Source organism: Odocoileus virginianus, chromosome 21 (genome assembly GCF_023699985.2).
Source record: "Odocoileus virginianus isolate 20LAN1187 ecotype Illinois chromosome 21, Ovbor_1.2, whole genome shotgun sequence".
In the NCBI taxonomy this organism is placed as follows: domain Eukaryota; kingdom Metazoa; phylum Chordata; class Mammalia; order Artiodactyla; family Cervidae; genus Odocoileus; species Odocoileus virginianus.
This window is the reverse complement of record NC_069694.1, coordinates 40,161,949-40,188,098: the sequence shown is the minus strand read 5'-3', so window position 1 is coordinate 40,188,098 and position 26,150 is coordinate 40,161,949. Positions and strand designations below refer to the sequence as shown.

General features: G+C 38.1%; 1 pseudogene; it reads left to right on the top strand.

The window, feature by feature from the left end:
• Positions 1–2,305: 2,305 nt before the first annotated feature.
• Positions 2,306–3,799, top strand: LOC110131534 (elongation factor 1-alpha 1 pseudogene; annotated as a pseudogene).
• The last annotated feature ends 22,351 nt before the right edge of the window (positions 3,800–26,150 follow it).

Below are 26,150 nucleotides of genomic sequence, written 5' to 3'. Positions count from 1 at the left end.
TTGCAGTCACTGTCTTCATTGATTTTAGAGCTGAAGAAAATGAAATCTGACACTGTTGCACGTTTTTCTAATCTATTTGCCATGAAATGATAGGACCAGATGCCATGATCTTAACTTGGAATGTTGAATTTGAAACCAACTTTTTCACTCTCCTCTTTCTTCTTCATCAAGAGGCTCTTTAGTTCCTCCTCATTTTCTGCCATTAAAGTGGTATCATCTGCATATCTGAGGTTGTTGATATTTCTCCTGGCAATCTTGACTGCAGCTTGTGATTCATCTAGCCCAGCATTTCACATGTACTCTACATGTAAGTTAAATAAGCAGGGTGACAATATACAGCCTTGATGTACTCCTTCCCAATTTTGAATCAGTCCATTGTTTTATGTCCAGTTCTAACTGTTGCTTCTTGACCTGCATACAGGTTTCTCAGGAGGCAGGCAAGGTGGTCTGGTATGCCCATCTCTTTAAGAATATTACACAGCTTGTTGTGATCCACACAGTCTAGGACTTTAGCATAGTTAATGAAGCAGAAGTAGATTTTGTTTGTTGTTGTTTTTTGGAATTCCCTTGCTTTTTCTATGATCTAGTGTATGTTGACAATCTGATCTCTGGTTCCCTGCCTTTTCTAAATCCCTGCCTTTTCCAGTCTGTACATCTGGAAGTTCTTGGTTCACATACTGCTGAAGCCTACTTTGAAGGATTTTGAGCAAAATCTTGCTGGCATGGTAAATGAGTACAATTTTATGTTAATTTAAACATTCTTTGGCATTGGTTTTCTTTGGGATTGGAATGAAAACTGATCTTTTCCAGTCCTGAGTTTTCCAAATTTGCTGGCATATTGAGTGCAGCATTTTAACAGCATCATCTTTTAAGACTTGAAATAGCTCAACTGGAATTCCATCACCTCCACCAGCTGTGTCCATAGTAATGCTTGCTAAGGCCCACTTGACTTCACACTCCAGGATGTCTGGCTCTAGGTGAGTGACCACATTATTGTGGTTAACTGGGTCATTAAGAGCTTGTTTGTACACTTCTGTGTATTTTTGCCACCTTTTCTTAATCTCTTCTGCTTCTGTTAAGTCCTTGCCATTTTTGACCTTTATTGTGCCTATCTTTGCATGAAATGTTTCTTTGGTAAATCCAATTTTCTTGAAGAGACCTCTAGTCTTTCCCATTCTATTGTCTACCTCTATTTCTTTGCATTGGTCACTTAAGAAGGCTCTCTTATCTATACTAGTTAGCCATTAAAAGGATGGAATCTTGCCATTTGCAACAATATAGATGCTAAAAGAAATAAGGCAGAAAAAGAAAGACAAAAACCATTGACTTTCACTTACAGGGAATATAAAAAGCAGAGAAACAAGCAAAATAAATGAACAAACCAAATGAAATCATGACAAACACCTAGATATAGAGAACAAAGTAGTGAGTACCAGATGGGAAGAGGTGGGGGCCAGGTAATTGGGTCAACTGAATCGTAACAAATGGAAACTAAACTTAGGGGATGAGCACATCATAGAGTACACAGAAGTAGAAATAGAGTGTTTTAAATATGAGGCTTTTACCATAATAATGAATAATAATGTATTTTAATGTTTTAAGTCCAAGTTAAATCTTCAGTTCAATTCATTGAATATCTAAATAATTTCCAATAAGATAAACACTGTGTTCAACTCAATATTGAACACAGGTTTATCCACTTTTTGCTACTTTTACAGAGAAATAAGAGATATTTGATGTGTTAGTAAAGGTTTTATGCTATCCCAAGAAATTTTTCTATGAAAAATGAGTGAATGTTATTAATATACATCTTCTATAAATAGTATAAAAATTCTTAAAATTCTGATAAGTCCTGGTGTGATGTTACCAGTCATAATTCTAGTTACTATCTTAAATGTGTATCACAGAAATAACCAACTTCCCTTGCCACTTGCAATATAATGAACTCTCATTAGATCTTTAACCATTGCCATTTTTAGTCTTTTGTCATTTATAGACAGGTATTGTTTTATTCTGGTGCTTTTACAAAAATAATCCTGCAAAAGTATTTCATTGTCAAGGAAATTTAAGGAAAGGACTTTTGACAAGAATAGGCTTTTGATAGCTTTCAGGTCCTAAAACTGAACTAAGAACTTCCAGAACTAATGGAAAAACTGAATTCGAGTAGAACAAGTATTAATTACATGGAACTAAATTAACTGAGGAGGATGGTTATAATTTTTATGACTTTTGTTTGAAACCATGCTGGTTCCTTAAAGTTTTATTTTTTTTGTATTTAATATTTAAGGAGCTTTTTTTTTTCACAACGGGTTTGCCGCCAGAATACAGGTGTCGTGAAAACCCCCGTTAAACCTAAGCCAAAATGGGAAAGGAGAAGACCCACATCAACATTGTTGTCATTGGGCACGTAGATTCAGGGAAGTCTACCACGACTGGCCATCTGATCTACAAATGTGGCGGGATCGACAAGAGAACAATTGAGAAGTTCGAGAAGGAGGCTGCCGAGATGGGAAAGGGCTCCTTCAAATATGCCTGGGTCTTGGACAAACTGAAAGCAGAAAGTGAGCGTGGTATCACCATTGATATCTCCCTGTGGAAATTTGAGACCAGCAAGTACTATGTTACCATTATTGATGCCCCGGACACAGAGACTTCATCAAAATCATGATTACAGGCACATCCCAGGCTGACTGTGCTGTCCTGATTGTTGCTGCTGGTGTTGGTGAATTTGAAGCCGGTATCTCCAAGAACGGGCAGACCCGCGAGCACGCCCTTCTGGCTTACACTCTGGGTGTGAAACAACTAATTGTTGGAGTTAACAAAATGGATTCCACTGAGCCACCCTGTAACCAGAAGAGATACGAGGAAATTGTTAAGGAAGTCAGCACCTACATTAAGAAAATTGGCTACAACCCTGAAACAGTAGCATTTGTGCCAATTTCTGGCTGGAATAGTGACAACATGCTGGAGCCAAGTGCTAACATGCCATTGTTCAAGGGATGGAAAGTCACCCGTAAGGACGGCAATGCCAGTGGAACCACCCTGCTTGAAGCTCTGGATTGCATCCTGCCACCAACTTGCCCAACTGACAAACCCTTGCGTTTGCCTCTCCAGGATGTCTACAAAATTGGTGGTATTGGTACTGTCCCTGTGGGTCGTGTGGAGACTGGTGTTCTCAAACCTGGCATGGTGGTTACCTTTCCTCCAGTCAATGTAACAACTGAAGTGAAGTCTGTAGAAATGCACCACGAAGCGTTGAGTGAAGCCCTTCCTGGGGACAATGTGGGCTTCAATGTCAAGAACGTGTCTATCAAAGATGTCCATTGTGGCAATGTGGCTGGAGACAGCAAAAATGATCCACCCATGGAAGCTGCTGGCTTCACAGCTCAGGTGATTATTTTGAACCATCCAGGCCAAATCAGTGCTGGATATGCACCTGTGCTGGATTGTCACACAGCTCACATCGCTTGCAAGTTTGCTGAGCTGAAGGATAAGATTGATCGTCGTTCTGGGAAAAAGCTGGAAGATGACCCTAAATTCTTGAAATCTGGTGACGCTGCCATTGTTGATATGGTTCCTGGCAAGCCCATGTGTGTCGAGAGCTTCTCTGATTATCCTCCCCTGGGCCGTTTTGCTGTGCGTGACATGAGACAGACAGTCGCTGTGGGTGTCAACAAGGCAGTGGACAAGAAGGCAGCTGGAGCTGGCAAGGTCACCAAGTCTGCCCAGAAAGCTCAGAAGGCTAAATGAATATTATCCCCAACACCTGCCACCCCAGTCTTAATCAGTGGTGGAAGAACAGTCTCAGAACTGTTTGTCTCAATTGGACATTTAAATTTAATAGTAAAAGACTGGTAACAATGCATCATAAAACCTTCAGAAGGAAATGAGAATGTTTTTGTGGACCATATGTTTTGTGTGTGGCAGTTTAAGTTATTAGTTTTTAAAATCAGTAGTTTTTAATGAAAACAACTTGACCAAAAATCTGTCACAGAATTTGAGACCCATTAAAAAAAGTTTAATGAGAAAAAAACATATTTAAGGAAAACGTTTCTTTTATGCCATCTATGACTTACGGCAATTTGGTAAAATATACATTATGTAGACAAAGATAAACAGCTTCCCTTGTGGCTCAGTTGATAATAAATCTGCCTGCAATACAGGAGACCCAGGTTCAATCCGTGGATTAGGAAAAGTTCCGGGAGAAGGGAATGGCAATCCACTCCAGTATTCCTCCTTGAAGAATTCCATGAACAAAGGAGCCTGGTGGGTTACTGTCCATGGGGTCACAAAGAGTCTGACAAGACTGAGACTTTCACTTTGTTTCTTTCTAGACAAAGATAAATGGAGAAGGCAATGGCAACCCACTCCAGTACTCTTGCCTGGAAAATCCCTTGGACAGAGGAGCCTTGTAGGCTGCAGTCCATGGGGTTGCTAGGAATCGGACACGATTGAGCGACTTCACTTTCACTTTTCACTCTCATGCATTGGAGAAGGAAATGGCAACCCATTCCAGCGTTCTTGCCTGGAGAATCCCAGGGACGGGGGAGCCTGGTGGGCTGCCGTCTATGGGGTCGCACAGAGTCAGACACGACTGAAGCGACTTAGCAGCAGCAGCAGCAGACAAAGATAAAATATTTGTTTTTATTCCTCTCCCTAATCCCTCCAAAGCTTGGAAATTTTGAGCATTCTTTTCACAACAGTATAGTTATTTATTTACATGAATTCAATAAAAATCTGTTCTTGAACCAGGGAAATTAGAAATACTGCCTTTGTTAACAATGCTTTTACTGGAATATCGCATATGACAGAGACATGCATAGACTCAGATATGAACAGGTAGCTTTAAGAAACTACTTGAACTTGGCCTCCTGTCTTGAGAGGTTGTTAAGAGCTCAATTTGAGATTCCTTATGAAAAGTTCTTAAAGCAGTCTTAAAAGAGCTTATATGGCCAGTCACTATTCTTGCTGCACTTATACAAATACATTTAGTGCAAATAAATTAGTTTGGCTGTCATTATCTTTGATAAAAATGGGGGCAGTTTTGAAAAGAGAAATTATAATCACACCTTTCTCTGTATTAGATTCTAACCCTGTTAATTGTGCTTGAGGGTCTATTGTCTACCTGAATTATTCTAGTTTACTCAAATACCTAGCTACAAATCTCCAAACATTGCAATCACTAAGAACAAAGATTGCTCTTGAATCTCCTTAGAGGGGGCTATATTGGGTCCTCCTCACTACTCAGATAGTAACCAAGCTTTAGGGACTTGGACCTTAGATACACATCTCACAGCTGAAAAAGTCTCCATCTGATATTGGGTGTTGTGAGAAGGTAGAGATCTCCAGACAAAGTTGAGTAGGAATAGATCTACTTGATACTGAGGTAGACTACTTCCTTCCAAGATTCTGGATCAAGACTTCATACTTTGGCTAAACATAAAACTCTTTGTTCTTCCCTTTCTTTCCTTTACTCTGTCATTGACCTGAAAAGCTGGCATCACCTGTGTCTCTCAGGCCATTGTTAAGCAGGGTGGGTGGTGGGGGCGGGGGGCTGTGGTGAGGAGTTGGGAGATAGGGGATAACCTTTCAGACTGTTGGATGTCATGTTAAAAACTGATTTGTTCATGACGTTAGAGACTCTCTGGTTTATTTCTCTGTCTGGTTAATATTCAACCATGAGGAACTCTATCTCCAGCTTCGCGTAAAGAAAGGGACACAAAGGAGGTTAACCAGAATAAAACTGCTTGTGTGATCCACATGTATGCATGCATGCTAAGTCGCTTCAGTCATGTATGACTCTGCGACCCCATGGACTGTAGCCTGCCAGCTCCTCTGTCCATGGGATTCTCCAGACAAGAATACTGGAGTGGGTTGCCATGACCTTCTCCAGGGGATCTTCCCGACTCAGGAATCAAGTCCATGCCTCTTATGTCTCCTGTATTGGCATACCACTGGAGCCACCTGGGAAGCCCTGTGGGATCTACAGACCCTTAAAATTTTACTGGCCTCCATGGCTGTTACCTTTCCAATCCTGAGCCACAAAATCAGACAAAAACAACCCAGAGACATACATGACTCTGGGTTTGACTCCACTGACAGAGCCTTTCTCCCTTGGGTCAGAGTAAGTGCCAAGAACACATAATTGGAAATCTTTCCCTAATTCTAAGAAAGCTAGCTGATGCCACAACCAAAACAACAGCAGTTCCACAACAGTCACTTCACTCACTGTCTAAAATACATGTGTGCATGCTCAGTCACTTCAGTTATGTATGATTCTTTGCAACTCCATGGACTGTAGCCCACTAGGCTCCTCTGTCCATGGGATTCTCCAGGCAAGAACACCAGAGTAGGTTGCCATGCTGTCCTCCAGGGGATCTTCCTGAGCAGAAAATTGAACCCACATCATCTCATCTCAGGCAGATTCTTTACCCATTGAGCCACCTGGGAAGCCCCACTGGCTAAAATAGTTTTGGACAATTGCATAGCCCTTGATTACTTGCTGAAAAAGGAGCTATTTATGCAATCACAAATATTACCTGTTGTACATGGGTAATGCCTCTGAAGAAGTAGAAATTCAATTACACAAGATCAGGGAACAAATACTCTGGTTACAACAAACTTCTTGGCAAGAAGGACAATGAATTAAGCTGTTATTACTTTTAATAGTTATTTTTGCTGCTGTTAGTTTTATTGTTATTCGTAATATTACCAGTGGCTTCCCATGTGGTTCAGTGGGTAAAGAATCCACCTGCAATGCAGGAGACACAGGAGATGCAGGTTCAATCCTGGGGTCAGGGAGATCTCCTGGAGGAGGGCATGGCAACCCACTCCACTATTCTTGCCTGGGAAATCCTGGGTACAGAGAAGTCTGGCTGGCTACAGTCCATAGGGTTGCAAAAAGTCAGACACAACTGAAGCAGCTGAGCATCACAGAATAGTACTAAAACTGTTCTACTTCAAGGGGGTGACTTAATTTATCAGACTTAAAAATTAAAGTCCCCAAGGGGCTTTATATCATGGTTAATATATGAAGTATATATGGTAGAATCCAGAACTTTGGTGATACTCAAGATGGTCTATCCATGGCACCCTGAGACAGCTGAGCTGGCTGCTCCCACACAGTGTTCTCCCTCACCTCTGCAGGAATGTTCTTGATACTTACTGACATCCATCCAGATGTCAGCCTTCATCATAAACGTCCTACTCACTGCTGGGATTACACCCTTCGCTTTATTCATAAGCTTTCAAAATTCATGAAAACCCCAAAATCACTGTCAAGAGAGGCAAGAAAATCTATCCTTTTGTCTGTTTGCAGCAGGAGAGACTGATTTTCTTATAATAAATAATTTTAAGAACTTACATTTTAATATATATTTCTAAGAAGAAATAAGTTAATAACTGTCCACATCTCTATGAGGTGGATAATTATTATAATTTTATTACCCAGAGGACTAGTATAGTAAATATAAGAATGCAAGTGTTTTACTAAAGTAAAATGGTCTTCCCCTCTTGCTGACTACCCTGTGCAGGCTTATGCCTAGGCATTTGGGGGACAGGTAAATCATTTTATAAGCATTTAATCAAGGTGAGCTCAGTTTTAAACCAGCACAATGAAATCTTAAAGGAGAAAAAATAATTACATTAAAGCCAAAATGCAATATCTTCTATTCCCTAAATATTTCTTCTTTAGGTTATTTTATTCAGGAGTTCTCAATATTATCTTTTAAGGACTCTTTGCTTTGTTTTGATAATATCACTCAAAAATGTGATTTCTCTAATAAGAAAATGGTAATGATACTTACTGAGTACCTCCTATGAGCCAGGCAATGAGCTGGGTACGTGGCACATGTAAACTCCTTTTGATGATGAAGAAACTGAAACCACGCAAGTTTAAGCCCGTGTTCAAGGTTACCAGGTAGCAAGGAAGGAGGGCGGGCTGAAGGTAGTTCAGCTCAGTCGCTAAGTCATGTCCGACTCTTTGAGACCCCATGAACCGCAACACGCCAGGCCTCCCTGTCCATCACCAACTCCCGGAGTTTACTCAAACTCATGTCCATCGAGTCGGTGATGCCATCCAGCCATCTCATCCTCTGTCGTCCCTTTCTCCTCCTGCCCCCAATCCCTCCCAGCATCAGGGTCTTTTCCAATGAGTCAACTCTTCGCATGAGGTGGCTAAAGTATTGGAGTTTCAGCTTCAGCATCAGTCCTTCCAATGAACACCCAGAAATTATAGTTAGGATATAGCAGATTCTTAAGCTCTAGTCATCCTAGCTTCATAAAAGTCTTCTGTAGATAACAGGGTTAGCCAAAATGTTCTTTAGTAATCCCTTCTTACATGACATAGCAGGGGAAAGTAGGCATTACTCTGCAAAAAAAGAGATAGGAAAAGGTGAAATAATGCGGTTCACAAACTGGCCCTCGAACACAAAGGACAAGGAGTGAGGGAAGAAAGAGGCAGCCCCTCCAGGTTGGAGGCAGTGGTTCTGATAAGCAAAGGGAACTTACTTACTAGGCTTGTCTCTGCCACAAGACAAGGAAACCTCCACATCCATCTGCCAGAATCTTAAAAGTTTATACAGCAGCCTTAACTGGATTCAGTCATATATTTCTCCAGATGGTCTCAGCACACGTTGCTCTCTCAAGGCTGAGTCCTTAAAACCCACTCCCATTACGGGAATCATGGGCAGAACATCCATTCCAAGGATGGGGAGGGGGTGGGAGCCCCTCATTACCTGGGCCCAGGTCACAGGTCAACCCCCAGTCACATCCTCTCTCTGACCTCCTTATTCAGATTGGATTTGCACCCAGGTTTAAAGCCATGACTTTTTATACGCCCTACTTTATTAATTTGTCAAAATCAGTGGTTGTTCATTAGTCCTTCATACTTCTGATTGACAGATAGGAATGATCCTGAGAAATAGTCTCTTTAAGGATTTCTTTTTTCTTGCTTCAAGGCAAAGAGATGAAGAGCTATCAAAGCATCTTCTATCAAATGCAGAAATATTTCCTTCACCACAGACACTGATGCCTAAGATCAGTCTAGCTCAAGGTCTGAAACTCATCATAAAATGTCTAAAGTTGCAAACCCAAGTGTGATCTCTCTTTTCATCCAAGCTCAGAGTATTTCCATGGGTCCTCTTATCAGATACCAGGTTGTACCGGAGTAGAGGGAAGCAGTGGGTGTCAAAGAAATGGATAAAGTAAGGTAGAACATTCTCTACAGGATCCTAAGTTGCAAGGAAATTGAGGAGTTTTGTTGGTTTGTTTCTTCTAAAAAAAAAAAAAAGTAAATCATTTTTAATATGTTTATTTTGATTTCAACTTCAGTCTTCTAAATGGCAGGTGGAAAAAAGCCATAGAGAAACATTTGATTAAATAGATATGTGTTCCAAAGTAATCACTGAGGACGTCGGATTTTTTAATCTAGAAGATGGCATCATAAGAATACACTTGAGCTTTTCCCCTTACTCTAAACAACTATCATAGATGGATACAAAGCAAAATCTAAACATTAAAATGTGGCAAAACTAAAGCAAAACAAAGAGATACATAACATACATAACTGTCAAGGTCCCAGCAGGAAACAGATGTTACCCTCCAAGGATTTAAATTGTAAAGAATTAAATGAGGGGGCCATATGTGGAGGTGTAGTCAGGATTAAAGGAATCAATAGAGATGATAAGTCACCCAGAGGCAGCAACAGGAGGAAGAACGATAAAGGGAGTGAACAATGACAACAGTTGTGTGTGGAAACCAAAACTTTCTTTAAAATAAACTCATAACACTGGCCAACTTTGTCAAAACTAAAGCTTATTGTTCACTTTTAAAATCACTCTTGCAGATACTAAAGATAAATAAGGTTGACTTTACCTTAGATAGTCTCAATTTTACTGTAGAAACTCAATTTGTCTATTGTCTTTCACATTTTGTCTAACCATTTTATTTACTTATCCTCTTTTCCCTTCATGGACAAAAGTCAAACCCATTATCTTCTGTACACACATATTTCTTTTTAACTTTTGAATTGATTAGAGCCTTCAACCACCAATATTAGTTTCAATTGTTATCTATAATTACTAACTTTTGCCATATACCGAAAAGTACTAGGGAATAAACTGAACACTGTCCATTACATATAAGCACACTAGAGTAGCAGTGTTCCAGAAATAGCCGTCTCCAGTATACACATCCACATAAAGTGGACTAGATCACTGTTTCCAACTATTCACTGACTTGTTGTGATTGTTTTCCAACATTTGCCATGGCCTCGTGGTGAGTGAAGGGTGTCTTTGCCCTTTGACTTGGGATGGCCACACCCCTGGCTTTGACTGTTGGGGTGTCAGAGTGCGCGAGGGGAGCGTGCGTGCGTGCGTGCTAAGTTGCTTCAGTCGGGTCCGCCTCTGAGCAGCCCGCAGGCTCCTCTGTCCATGGGATTCTCCAGGCGAGAATACGGCAGTGGGTTGCCATTTCCTTCTCCAGGGGATCTTCCTAGCCCGGAGATCAAACCTGCATCTTTTTTCTCCTTGCATTAGCAGGTGTGTTCTTGACCACTAGCGCCACCTGGGAAGCCCTAGGAGGGGAGCTTTGGCTTGAAATGTTCTTTCATGATGGGACATGCATTCTTACACTCCAGAGATCACGCATCAGAGAATCATGTCTCAGGTAGCTGACACCCAACACTCTATACCTTAGAACAAATACAGGTATTTCAGGAAGCCTGGAACCTGGGGCCTGAATCACAGAACTGCGGGTCCAGCCTAACCTAACTAATGTACAGACTACCTGCAGACATATGAGCAATGAAATAAATATTCCTTTAATCCACCGGGTCTGGAGATAGTTAGATAAGCAGCATTATTATGGCCACACCTGACTGGGTCATGAAACAGCTATTATTGCTGTTGCTTTTACCTTCGGGAAGGTGACTGGTAAACACGTACACTAAGATACGGTATTTTATATCTTTTTCAGCTTACTAACTGATGCATGCTCAGTCGTGTCCTCTTCTTTGCAACCCCATGGAGTGTAGCCCGCTAGGCTCCCCTGTTCATAGGAGTCTCCAGGCAAGAATACTGGAGTGGGTTGCCATTTCCTACTCCAGGGGATCTTCCCGACCCAGGGATCGAACTCATATCTCTTCTGTTCTCCTGCATTAGCTCACAGATTCTTTACCACTGAATCACCTGGGAAAACCTAGCCAATTTTCATTGTACAAAATTTTGTTATCCAGATAGTGTATTTGGAATAATTAGTCTTACTGATTTGTAGTATGATAAACAGTTTAAATAATTTTTTTAGATAATACTATTATTATAATTTAGTTTAGTCATATATTCAAATTTTACGTAACCATTCTGTGGAAACAATGTTATTTACCCCCAAAATCAGTTTAGGGAATTAAAAATTCCAGAATTAAGTTTGTTTATGAAGAATTTTTACGTCATTTTTAAACCAAAACACTGCTAAATAAAATAAATCATGTCAATATCATTTGGTCATATTATGATAAAATCAGATAGCATACATTGTTTTAAATCAAAATTATTAAAACCAGTATAAATTGTCCAAAGATTCATCTGAAATAGTCTTAACTGTTTTCAAGATTTACTATGCTCAAGTAAAAAGTTTTAACTTTTTGCTTTGCTTTTCTTAATATGATTTTCTTTTAATACTTTATTTTAATAATTTTTAAACCTACTGAAAAGTTAAAAAAATTGGCCAATAACATCCATATATACCTGTCACCTTGATTTATCAATTACTAATATTTTGGCCAAAGTACTGGAGTTTCAGCATCAGTCCTTCCAATGAACACCCAGGACTGATCTCCTTTAGGATGGACTGGTTGGATCTCCTTGCAGTCCAAGGGACTCTCAAGAGTCTTCTCCAACACCATAGTTCAAAAGCATCAATTTTTTGGCGCTCAGCTTTCCTCACAGTCCAACTCTCATATCCATACGTGACCACTGGAAAAACCATAGCCTTGACTAGATGGACCTTTGTTGACAAAGTAATGTCTCTGCTTTTTAATATGCTATCTAGGTTGGTCTTAACTTTCCTTCCAAGGAGTAAGTGTCTTTTAATTTCATGGCTCCAGTCACCATCTGCAGTGACTTTGGCCACCTCATGAGAAGAGTTGACTCACTGGAAAAGACAGGGCAGGAGGAGAAGGTGACGACAGAGGATGAGATAGCTGGATGGCATCACCGACTCAATGGGCATGAGTTTGAGTAGACTCCGGGAGTTGGTGATGGACAGGGAGGCCTGGAGTGCTGCAATTTATAGGGCCGCAAAGACATGACTGAGCGACTGAACTGAACTGAACATTTTGCCACATTTCCTTTATCTATCTTTAAATACATAATTTTAAATAAACTTATAATTATAGTTACAGAAAAGGTGCAACTAGTATTGTTCAGAGTTCCTGTACTGAGATCTTTCCTTCATTTTCCCCTAAAGTAACAACTTATACAGTCTTGGTTCAATTATCAATATTAAGTAGTTAATGTTGATGAATTATATTAATTGTAAACTTTATTCAGATTTCACCTTTAAAGTACATTTAGAAGTAAAAGAGTTCTTAGGGTTTGTTTGTTTTTTTTCCCTGGCTGGTTTTCTGATATCAGTGATCTTACTGTGCTTCTTATCTTTAACCTAGAAATCAAGGTCATTATATTTTAAAGTTTTCTTTTTCCTCCCTTGAGTTATAGTTCAACAAGTATTTAAAGTTGTTTTGTTTTTTCTGCTTCTCGAAATTTATAAATTCTTGCATTTTAAATTTATATATGCCTTTCTGGCCTATATAAATAACCCAGTAGAAACAAGAGCTCTATTCAATTTAAGTAAATTTATAATCTAACTCATCAATTTGTATTTGGAGATAAGCAGTTATATAGCATTCTGTTGTTTACAAAATATTTCAAATAACATAACGGGGTGTTGTTATCAAGCTCTTGGCAGGCTAGTTTGAACCTATAAATTTCAACTTCCGTTGGATCTATATAATAGTTTGGACCTATTAGTTTGACCTAATAGTTTGGACCTATGTTGGAATTTATAATTTTATTTCTCCACATACATTAAGTATTGTTTTGGGCAGTATTTGTTTGGTCAGATGAGGGAGTCACAATTTAAAGTTTATCAACAACTTTTGTTTGCATGTGAAATTTTCCTCACATTTTGACCTGAATTATGTATATATTTCTGTGAGATTTCCTCATTTTTAAGAGAGGAGAAAGAATTTTCATATACTCAGAAATCTGTCAATAACTAAGAAAGTAATGAAGAAAAACTAGAAGCCATCTTTTTAATCCAAAGACACTCAGGATTAATTTTTTTAAATAAATTTTTAAATTAATTTCCATAAAAAGTAAGCAAAATTATCTTTCAGAAATTCTTTTGAAAATCATTGAAGCACTTGAAAAGTTGTTCAACTTATTGTTTACCAGGGAAACACAAATTAATACTCCAATGGGATACCACTTCATACACACTTGAATGGCTGAAATTCAGAAGACTGGCAACATGCAAAATTCCATTGCAAGTAGAGTAACTGAATTACTCATAAATTACTAATGTGAATGTAAAATGGTACAAGTACTTTAAAAAACAGTTTGAACGCTTCTTGCAAAGAAAATACACATACCCATTGGTACAGTAATTAGACTTCAAAATATTTACACAAATAATGTTAAAATATGCCCATAAAAAGCTGTGTATAAGGATGTTCATATCATTTAGTCGTAAAAACCCCAAACTAAGAATAGTCTGGGATTCCATCAACAGGATAATGGATGAACAAATAGTGATGTATTTATACACTGGGATACTTCTTAGCAAGAAAAAGGAATGAACTACTATGATACCATGCATGAATCTCAAAAGAAACATACACACACATAAATATATGCTATCAAAGTCCATTGATATAAAGGTCAAGAGCAGACAAAACTAACCTGTAGTAATAGAAATCAGAAAACAAGAGGCTGTCCTGGTGGAAGGAGAGTATTTGATACACTTGTTATAATTATTTGGCACAATGGAATGATACTTTATCATATTTACATACATGTAATTACTTGTCAAAATGTGCATTTTATTAAATGCCTCAATATTTTAAAACTCTATTATAAAAACTACAAAATTCAGGGTATTATTTATCTATGGGAGAGGCAGCAGGACAGGATATAGAAGGAGCACTCAGTGGCAACTGTATTGGAACATTTAAAGGCTTTAGATCTGAAGATACGTTCAAAAATGTTTACTTTATTACTATGCCATATAATATATACATTATATACACTGTTTTGCATTTATCAACTATTATGGTATTTGACAAAATTCCTTCTTTAAACACTTTTGAGTGTTTAATGTTATAATTTTTTTTTTTTTGGAAAGTTTAGTAGAACTTTCCATTAAAACTAAACGGCTTGAATTTGCTATGGGTGAAGATTTTTAACCAATGATTTAACTCCTTTAAAGTTTATAAACAATTCAGACAGAGGAAATAAATATTAGTATAAGATCTTACATTTATTATTCCTTTTTTCTATTACTTTTAAACTCCTTAGGTAAGATGCTTACCTAATTCATTTCAAACTTTCTTCTTTTATAATAAGAGTAATAAGGCTTTATACTCTGAGTATTACTTTGGTTGTATAACAAACACTTGTGTATACATAGTTTTTGCATTATTATGGTAAAATTTTCTAACTTACATTATTATTTTTACTCATAAAGTTTTCCTTAATTTAAAGATAACTGTTTTTTTTTCTGCTTACATTGTGTTTTTATTTTTAAACTAATTTCAGTGTGGTCACATAATGCGGCTTGAATGCTCCCAATCATTTGAAATTAATGAGATAATTTTGCAGAAGTTCCATATATTCTGCAGATTTAAGTTTCTATATATTTTCATTAGACAAAGCTGGATATTTTTGTTGTTCATATTCTAATATACTTGAGTTAAATGCACAAAAATCTTTATTCTTCAATTAATTACTATTTGCCTGTGAGCTGGTACTCCAGCAAATATTCAGTTATTTCCCACTATATGAATCAAACCATGTTCAATGATTAGACCCATAAGATATTTTACTCCACAAATGCTTAGTAACACTTTTGCTTGGTATTTTAATGGAAGAGGCAAATAATATAAACAACTATATGCAACATTTGATAAATTATATAAGTGCAAATTGATTCAATGAGATCACAAAAGTGGGATTAAGAACTTTGGAAAATCCAGGAGGACTTCCTAAAAGATTGTGCTCTCTTAAAGTCTCTGTGAGGCTCTTTAGTGGTACAAGAAGCACAGTCATGAAATAAGGGAAACTGGCACTTTATCAATCTTCATTACGAGAGACTTATTTTACTGATTCATTTCTTTTATTCAGATGTTTCTGTTATTTATTCTATTTAATTCATTTACTAAGATGCTATCATGTAACAGATACTATTTTAGTACTTTAAAAAATGTTTTATTTCATGCTTATCATTGCCCTGGGCTATAGGTCTTACTTTTAAGGAACAAACAAATTCAAAAAAAGGAGGTAATATAATCAGGGCTCACACTGCTAGAAGGTGAGAAGGTTTAGTTTAAACCTAGTTCTATTGATCACAAGTTCCCAAAAATGTGTAGCATAAATGTTGAAGTAAAAATAAAATTCAGATGATATTACAGCAGCTCTATTTACTTTTCAACAGGCCTTATACCACACCTAACTTCAGGTTTCCCAAGAAATTCCTATTGCAATATAATCTCTAGTTTCATTAAAATGTTTTTACCTAATTCAACCTGACCAATAATACTGATAAATGCGTCTTCAGTACTCTTCTCAGAATGGAATAATTGCTAGGTAGTTCTGGGCACAGAGAAAGCTATTGTTTGCACTTAGTATTTTGATAGCCAAGAGCCCAAAAGCTCAGAGCAGCAATTTAATATCTGAAAATCAACTAATGATTAAAGAATTTAAAGTTCCTTTTTATAATGGTATCTCCAGATCACATTTATAAAGAAAGCTATCTGGGTTCAGTTTCTGATGTGCCAATGAATACAGTTGTTAAATACCACCTGTGAAAGGAGAATTATCTTTTGATATCAACTACAAATTTTAATGCAATTAGATTTGCTAAGTCATTTAACAAACTCTTCTCTCTGCTGTGCATTGAATGTGTTGCAGAATATGAACAAAGATTCTAAAATTCAGTTATACAGACATTTACTAAACACATATAAAAGGATATATTGGGTGAGTTATATTGGTTTTCTCAAATTCGAAACTATTCCTTGTTAAGTCTTGAACTATCTTTCAATTTTCAGAAGAAACAGTGATGCATTTTTTCCTTCTCTCCCTCTATACCTCCAATCTCTCTCTCTCTCACCCCTCCCACACACATATATACAAATATTATTTGAAGAAGTTACTTTGTGCACTACATGAACTCCATAATCATCTGAAATACACTTTACCTCTTTTCTAGGTATACAACCTTAGTTGCCTGCCCAAAAGTATTGCCAAAAAATTAAACTACAATGTGATAAAAAATGGATTCATGATATTTTATGAGAAAAGATTTATGTTGAAAGTAAAAGATTGACTTTTTATTTTCTTTGAATTTTCCTCTTTGAATTTGATCTAAAAGAGTTACCAGAAAGGTATTTAAGACAAATTAGATTGAGGTAATACCATCTATTCTGTTTAATTTTACTAAGTCACAAGTGCTAAAACAAATGCCACTGGCTGACAGATTAGTCTTCTTAAAACATTATTATACTGTAATCTTTTCTTTCTTCCAAATGTGTTTCCTTGATTCATACAACATCTGTAGCAAATACAAGCTTCTTTTTAAAATCTGATTGTCATCTACAGACCATATTTTTCAATGATTCCCAATGTTCAACCCAGTCATCTTCTCCATTTCTAGCCCTATACCTCTCTATAAGTTTTAGTGAAAAAATCAGGGAAAGTGTTTGCAATAGAAAATAATAAAAAGATAAGCAACATTCCAAAGTCTTTTAATTTCCCACCTGCCACCTACTATGGCCACAGACACCCTCTCTATACACCTGTCTGGTCAGTACACAGAGACTACAGGCAGAACTATAGGGTCAATGCAATCCCTATCAAAACACCAATGGCATTTTTCACAAAACTAGAATAAATCAATTTTAAAATTTGTATGGAAACATAATAGTAGGAAGTAGAACAAGAAATCTTAAGAAAGTAGAACAAAGCTGGAGATATCATGCTACCTAATTTAAACCATACTACAAAACTACAATTATCAAAACAGTAAGACATTGGCACAAAAACAAATACATAGATCAGTGAAACTGAACAGAGAGCTTAGAAATAAACTTTCATGGGCCATTAATCTACAACAAAGGAGACAAGAATGTATAATGGGGAAAAGTCAGCCTCTTCAATAAATGGTGTTGGAAATCCTGGCCAGCTACATGCAAAAGAACCAAACTAGACTTCATCATAACATACACATATAGATATAGATTGAAGGATTAAATGTAATACCCCCAAATTTAAAACTTCTAGAAGAAAACACAGTATTATTCTCTTTGACATTGGCCTTAGAAACATTTTTCTTTTGGATATTTCCCTTCCTCAAGCAAGAAGATCAAATGCAAAAATAAATAAATGGGACTACACCAAACTAAGAAGCCTTTCCACAGTTAAGGGAACTAACAACAATTTGAAAAGGAAGCCTCCTGAGTGAGAGAACATATTTGCAAATATGTTCAGAATAGCTGTTCTCAAAAGGTTACAAGTAGCAAGTGTTGACCAGGACATGGAGGGAAGGGAATCCTCATGCACTGTTGCTGGGAATGTAAACTGGTACTGTCACTATGTCAAACAGTATTGAGATGCCTCAAAAAATTAGAAATAGAACTACTATATCATCCAGCAATTCTACTCCTGAGTATTTATCTGAAGAGAGCAAAAGCACTAATTCAAAAAGGTACATGAACTCTTGGGTTCATTGCAGCACTATTTACAATAGTCAATGTACAGAAGAAATATCAGTCCTTATCAACAGATGAATGTATGAAGAAGATACATGTATACAATGGACTATCACTCATCCACAAAAAGAATGAAATCTTGCCATTTGTGTCTTCATAGATAGGTCTAGAGGGTATTATGCTAATGGAACTAAGTCATAGAGAGAAGGACAAAAATTGTGTTTTCAGTTATTTGTGGAATCTTGAAAAAACAAAACAAATGAATAAATATATCTACACAGAAACAGAGTCATAGTGAAGAGAACAAACAGGTTATTGTCAGGGAGGAGGAAATATGTGAGGGGGGAGATTAAAAGATACAAACTTATAGTTAAAAAAGTAAATGAGAAACAGATATTAAGTGTAGAATGTGAAGAATATAGTCAATATTAATAATTATGTAATATCTATGGTGACAGATCATGGCCAATAGATGGGGAAACAATGGAAACAGTGAGATATCTTATTTTCGGGGGCTCCAAAATCACTGCAGATGGTGACTGCAGCCATGAAATTAAAAGATGCTTGCACCCTGGAAGAAAAGCTATAACCAACCTAGACAACACATTAAAAAGCAGAGACATTACTTTGCCAACAAATGTCCATCTAGTCAAAGCTATGGTTTTTCCACTAGTCATGTATGGGTGTGAGAGTTGGACCAAAAGAAAACTGAGAGCAAAAGAATTGATGCTTTTGAATCGTGGTGTTGGAGAAGACCCTTAGAGTCCCTCGGACTACAAGAGATCCAACCAGTCAATCCTCAAGGAAATCAGTCCTGAATATTCATTGGAAGGACTGATGCTGAAGCCAAAGCTCCAATGATTTGGCCACCTGATGCGAAGAGATGACTCATTTGAAAAGACCCTCATGCTGGGAAAGATTGAAAGCAGGAGGAGGAGAGGACAACAGAGGATGAGATGGTTGGATGGCATCCCCGAATCAATGGACATGAGTTTGAGCAAGCTCCAGGAGTTGGTGATAGACAGGGAAGCCTGGTGTGCTGCATTCTATGGTGTCGCAAGGAGTCAGACACAACTGAGCTACTGAACTGAATTGATGGTAACAGATGGCAACTGTACCTCTTGTGGTGATCACTTTGAAATGTATAGAAATTCTAATCAGTATCTCGTGTACCAAGAACTAACATAGTTTTATAGATTATTTATAGTACAAAAACAAACAAACAGACTCATAGAAATAGATGTCAGATTTGTGGTTTCCAGAGGCAGGGGTAGGGAAAGAAGGAATTGGAGTAAGGTACTCAAAGGTGCAAACTTAATTATAAGATAAATAAGTACTGGGAATACAGTGTACAATATGGCAAATATAATTAACACTGCTGTGCTTTACATATGACAGTTGTTAAGAGAGTAAATCTTAAGACTTCTCATCACAAGGAAAAAATTTTTTTCTTTTTCTTTAATTTTCTATCCACATGATATGGTGGACATGAACATTCACTAAACTTATTGTGGTAATCATTTCATGATGTACATAAGCCAAATCATTATGCTGTACACCTTAAAATTATTCAGTGATGTATATCGATTATACCTCCATAAAAATGGAAGAAAAAAAAAGAAGAGAGTGGGAAATACGAAGGAGAAAGATTTAGGAGTATAAACAGAGATACAGGGTTTACAAGTGTAAATAGGTTTGAATCAAGGCTGACTCCAAACAGAACAAAGACACGAAGGCAGTAAAGGTGAAGGCCACGTGGATATCTAAATAACGAGAATCTAAGGCAAATGAAGCAGCCAACACAAAATCCCTAACGGAGAACATACCTGATGTTTTTGTGAAGCAACAAGAAAGCCCATGTGGCTGGAATGAGGGGGAGAATATTAGGAGAGGAGAAAGAGAAAATAAGTTTGGGGCAGATGTCAACATTAAATTTCACTACCTTCTGTTATCCTTCTTTCACCAGTCACAGGAATGAGATTTAGTATGTGTAAATTGTTTGAGTCTCATTGCTAAAAAACAGCAAACTCTCAGATGCAAAATCAAATCGGTCAGACTACAAAAATCAATGTTCTTTCTACTAATTAGGGCTTATGGGTATTTAATATTTCAAGTCTGTTCAAAGAAAAACTGAAATAAATAAGTAAACAAAAAGACAGTTTTTTTTTTTTTTTTTTACTGATCCTTTATTTACTGATCTGAAAATTGACATCTATCTTCAGTCACCCAGTTGATTTATATCAGCCTTAAATTTGTCACTTTTTAATTTAATTGCCTTCTGTATCTCTCCAGTGGTTGAGTCTTTGAAAATATAAACTATCACAAATCTATTTTAACACCAATCTGAGCATACATATTTAGGAAGGTTAAATAAAAATAAAATTGAAATAGTTCAGTGCATGAGAATGTTTAGCTTCTACGAAAGCAATAATATGTGGCAAACTCTGTGATGGAAGGACAAACACGGGACCACACATTAACAATTCAAAAATCTTTAAAGGAAAATCAAACTTTTTCCCCAAAAGTAAAATTATTCAGGTCAGAACTACCTGAGTTAGACACTCTTGGAAAATGGGAATAGTGGGGCAGTCTGGGCTTCCCTGGTAGCTCAGCTGGTAAAGAATATGACTGCAAGGCAGGAGACCCCGGTTCCATTCCTGGGTCAGGAAGATCCCCTGGAGAAGGGGTAGCCTATCGAGTATTCATGGATTCCCCGGTGGCTCAGACAGTAAAGAATCTGCCTGCAATGTGGGAGACCCGGGTTTGGTCCCTGGGTTGGGAAGATCCTCTGGAGGAGGGCATGGCAACCCACTCCAGTATTCTTGCCTGGAGAATCCCATGGACAGAGGAGCCTGGAGGGCTACAGTCCATGGGGTTGAAAAGAGTCAGACATGCCTGAGCGACTAAGCAGAGCCTAGCACAGGGCAGTCTGGAGGTGAGGTATCCATGGGGAAAAGTGGAAGACCAGCCTTAGAGCAAACAGAGGAAATACTCAGACACACTTGCATTCCATGCTGACTGCCAGTCAGATAACAGCAGTGATGGCATCACCAGCACTGAATTGTTGGTGTCCTTCCCACCCCATAATGAAGGGAACTTCCTTGTCTTCATTTTACAGAGGTAAGGTGTAAGCCATAGATGCCAGTTTCAAATCTGTGACCAAGACCAATCGTGTTGACTGTCAGGGTTTCTGTAAGATCACATAGCCTCCTTGTGGCATGTGTTAGTTGCTCAGTCATGTCCAACTCTTTGCGATCCCATGGACTAGATCCCGCCAGGCTCCTCTGTCCATGGAATTCTCCAGGCAAGAATACTGGAGTGGGTTGCCATTCCCTTCTCCAGGGGATCTTCCTGATCCAGGGATTGAGCCTGGGTCTCCTGCATTGCAGGCAGATTCTTTACCATTTGAGCCACCAGGGAATCCCCCATAGCCTCCTTCCCAAGCCAGGGATGGAACCCAGGTCTTCCACATTGCAGGTGGTTTTTTTTAACCAGCTGAGCCACCAGGAAGCCATAGTAAGGGTGAATGGTTTCAATTACGAAAAGCTAACTGGAGTATTGTACTGGCAAAAACAAACAAACAAACAAACAAAATGCTTCTCCACATTCTGATCTGTAAGGAAATGGGAAAACTTCCTCATCCTTATCCTACCCCTTAGGACTCTACACGCCATTTCAGTAGTTCTGAGTTAGCCAAAAATAACTTTTTATTGATTTTATCAGTTGAAATCCATTGACAGCACTGTACCTTCTAATAGTCTTTCTTCACCAATAGTTTTCTTCACCAAATATCCTTCCTCCACTAGGTGGAGGCTATAGTTATACAGCTCTGTCAAAATCAATATGGACTTAGTGGCAGCTACTGAAACTCGTGGGTAAACATGATAGGATGCTACTCAAATTTAACATGAATCATATGAACCCAAAAGCAAAAGTCCCTTATTCTTCAGTTAGGTCATTTTATGAATATACAAAAAGAATATCTCTTAAAGGAATATTAACATGAGTTTGGTGTCTATACTTATGTACATGACTTTATATAAGGTGGCTCCATCAGTTAGATCTCATATTTATAGGGATATGTATTTTCAGTGGGAAAAGTACTTATCTTTTTTAAAATTAGAAGAAATTCTATCCCATTATCAATTCTTTTCAGCAGTGTTGCTGAAATGTTTCTTTCCCTAAAAATAGAAAAATGAATTACTTAGGATCAAAAAAGAATTTGTATTTCTTCTGCAAACTCTCATGTTTGATTTAATTGGGTGGAGGAGGTTTTTTTTCATATAATTAAAGCAATAAAACATCATTAAGTGGAACAAAATGAAATGGGGAAGAAGATACATTTCAACACAATAAAAATCTATAGTGATACAGGTAAAGCACTAGGAAATTTGACTCCATTGAAAAATTTATTACTGCAAAAACAAATTAGCTACAAAGAGAACAAAATGCTGCCATTGCTTTGAAATAGGCCTTGAAAAAGTTTTCTGTTTTTCTTTCCTGTCACATTTGTGCCTTCTTAGTGTCTTTGTGGTGTACTTTAGTACATACTTGGTAAAATTTCTATCTTAATTTCCTTTTCCTTCCTATTCATTATAAGCCTCTTCAGTAGGTTTTCCTTGCCTTTGTCGTTATGGACACTACATTGTCTTAAGTTGTGTGGCATTTAAAAGAGTGGACTCTAGCAAAGACTTAGCGCAAGGGTCAAAACTCAGTCTTCCATTTGCTGGCTGTTTTGACCCTGAATTCTTTGTGAATCTATTTCCACATCTATACTTCCCTCCAGGATAGGACTAGTTTTATAGGTTATAGTGAAGTCGCTCAGTCGTGTCCAACTCTTTGTGATCCCATGGACTGTGACTCCAACCAGGCTTCTCCGTCCATGAGATTTTCCAGGTAAGAATACTGGAGTGGGTTGCCATTTCCTTCTCCAGAGTTTTAAAGGTTGTACGGGCTTCCCTGGTAGCTCAGATGGTAAAGTGTCTGCCTACAATGTGGGAGACCCGGGTTTGATCCCTGGGTTGGGAAGATTCCCCTGGAGAAGGAAATGGCAACCCACTCCAGTATTCTTGCCTGGAAAATCACATGGACTGATGATCCTGCTAGGCTAGAGTCCATGGGGTTGCAAAGAGTCGGACACGACTGAGCGACTTCACTTCACTTCACTTCGTAGGTTGTATGAGCCAAAATACATCAAGCCCTGAGTCTGCATAGTCAACACTCAATAAAGGTTATCAGCTATTAACAAACCAACACCCCACCACCCCGTGATATGCTTCTACTTCCAATTTGTTGTGGGGTTTCAGATCCTACTCCACCTTTCAGTTTAGAGATGTTAAGTTGTTTTAGATAAGCTAATAATAAACATCTTTTACCTTTTTTTTCAGAGCCTGGATGGTTATTTGAACAGTTTCTAGTGCTGCTGCTTATGACACAAGAAACAAGGTGTCTCTAATTTCTTCTGAAATAAACTCCTGTGGGCTCAGACCCAGAAGTCAACACCCAAACAAGCTATGTGTGCTTGTGTATGCTGTCACGTTCAACAATTTGAGGCGCTTTGGACTGTAGCTCACCAGGTTCCTCCTCTGTCCTGGGGATTTTTTTCAGGCAAAAATAGTGAAGTGGGTTGCCATTTCCTGCTCCCAGGGATCTTCCAAACCCAGGGATCAAACCCAAGTCTCCTGTATCTCCTTGCATTGCAGGTAGATTCTTTACCCTCTGAGCCATCAGGGGAGCCCTAAAACAAGCTACAGATAGGGCTAAGAGCCTCTGCTCCAGGGTCAGAATTTAGTCTGCTGCTTCAAGACCCTCTAGGAGCTTTTGAAATTCAGGACTGTGTATTCTCTCTGTCGGTCTGAAGCCACCCTTGACTTGTCAGAACATCTCTTTCCCACCAAAACCAAGAGTCTTTCCAGCTGTATCACACAAAGGCTTTTAGCTCCCCTTTTTGCTCAACATTTTCCCTTAGTGGTAGGATCTGGATCTTTCCTTTGTATAAATATATTTTATTTATTTACTACTAAAACGTCTTTCCTCAAACATTTTTCCTGAGCACAAAATTTTGCCAGTAGTCTTCGTGTAACAAGTACAACCCGCAGGCAACTTTCAAAGGCCGTATTTCTGATCCTGATACAAAGTGTTCACATGCTGTTATTCAAGTCCTTAAAGAAGAGAAAACAAAAGGATTAATAACAATTATTAACCTGGATTCTTGAATTATGCTAGCAGACATGACAGGTAGGCACAACTCAGTCTGATGTGTTTGGAGAACTGCAGGCTATTTGGGAGACATGAAGAGCAGATGGAGTGGGGAATTGGTACTGGGCAATCGGGGAAAGCTCAGAGGACAGAGGACCACCTATGCCATAACAAGAATTTGAACTGCTTCTAGGAAACAGGTCTTTCCAAATCTGGATGCACACTACAAAGATCAGAGAAGTTCTCTTAACAGAATTTTCTAAGTCTTATTCCAGACCTATAATCTCAGAATATTTACAGACAAAGCTGGTCTGCTTTTTCTTAACCTGAGCCTGAGCTCCCATTGCTTTCTGAATCTCACCAGAAGAAAAATTGATGTCAACATAAGAAAATGAAAGAGTTTAATAATTTTGAAAGTTCTGTTATGAAATTTCATGCTGAACATGAGTTATATGGAAGCATATAACACTGTGTAAGGAAGGAACCTAGTTGATCAATAATTATGTGCATGACTGAGGTTCTTTCAGCATAGATATTGGAATATAATTATTCCATATTTATTTGTACTCTGATGATTTTCAAGTGTGCTCAAGTCTTTGTTATGCCTTTATGTCATATTCTCACAAACATACATATTTACGCATATACACAAGAAGATGTATCCTGCTTCATGATCAAGGAGATTGATAAAAGGCAGAGAATGAAGAAAGGAGACTGGTACAGAGAAAGAGTAATATAAAGTATAGAACGTAACCAGGTATTATAGTACTGCTTTCTCACAGTTCATGACAGTGAGATGTAAAAACCGGTGTAATCCCTATGACCTGCTGCTAGAGCATCCTTAAGAGAAAGATGGTACAGTCCAAAGAGGGCTGTGGGATCTAGTTCCAAAGTACTTCCACAAAGTAGTGCTGATCCTAAATGATTAACCTTATTGGGATTGGAATTTCCAGTATATTCCAAAGCTTAGAAATAACCCAAAACTTGGGTTCATTATTTGTTTTCCATACAGTCCATCAGTCATGAGTCCTAATAATATCTCAGAAATATCTTTCTCAGGATCACCTACAATCCACACCCATTGCAGTTAACCTAGTTCAAGTTCTTATCTTCTCTTACAAGACTCAGGAAAGTCTTTCCACTGTGCTTGTAGCATGCAGCATCTTCCTTCTGTACATTAAAACGGTGTCTGGAAAACATGCTGATGCTGGGGCGATTTCTAAAATGTAAGGAATCATATTGTTTTTATACTTAAAGCTGCTGATTACTCCAAATTATTTTTTAGATCAAGTCCATATTTCTTGACTTGGCATAGGAGGCTGTGTTAGGCCCTGGCCAATCTTTAACTCTGACAATTCAGTAATAAATGGAAACTTAAAGAATGTAATCAGGTTTCAGTTAGGATTGCTTTACATGGGAGTAAATAAACACTTGAGTGGGGACCTCGTCTCCCCTCCAGCCCAATGTGATAAAAGATAGCAGCCTCCGTCGTTTTTCTGCTACTCTCATGTTTTACTCCACAGCCCACAGACCTATCAGTTTTGCACAGGTCTTGGACCAGAGGCTAGTTCCTCACTTGTTTCCTCATCAAGAGCACTTTGCACGAATCATTTGCTGATATTGGTAGTAAACTGAAGCAAAAGCTAATTTGAACATGATCTGAGTGGTGCTTCTCATCAATCATCAAACCCAGGCTGGTCCTTCCTAGTCTGATCGAAGATCTTTGATGACCTGGAACCTGCTTACATTTATAGCATCTTTTCCTTCCAAGTCTGCCACACACCATACTTTAGTCCAGACACTCAGAACTACTTATAGTTCCCTCCAAACACAATACCCACGCAAGCCTCCCGGCTTTGTTCTTACAACTCCTTCTTTTTCTAAGTATAACTCATCTTTGAGGACTCAACTCATGCATAATTCTCCTAAGAAGACTTCACAGATGCTTCCCTTCCCCTCCAGACTGGGA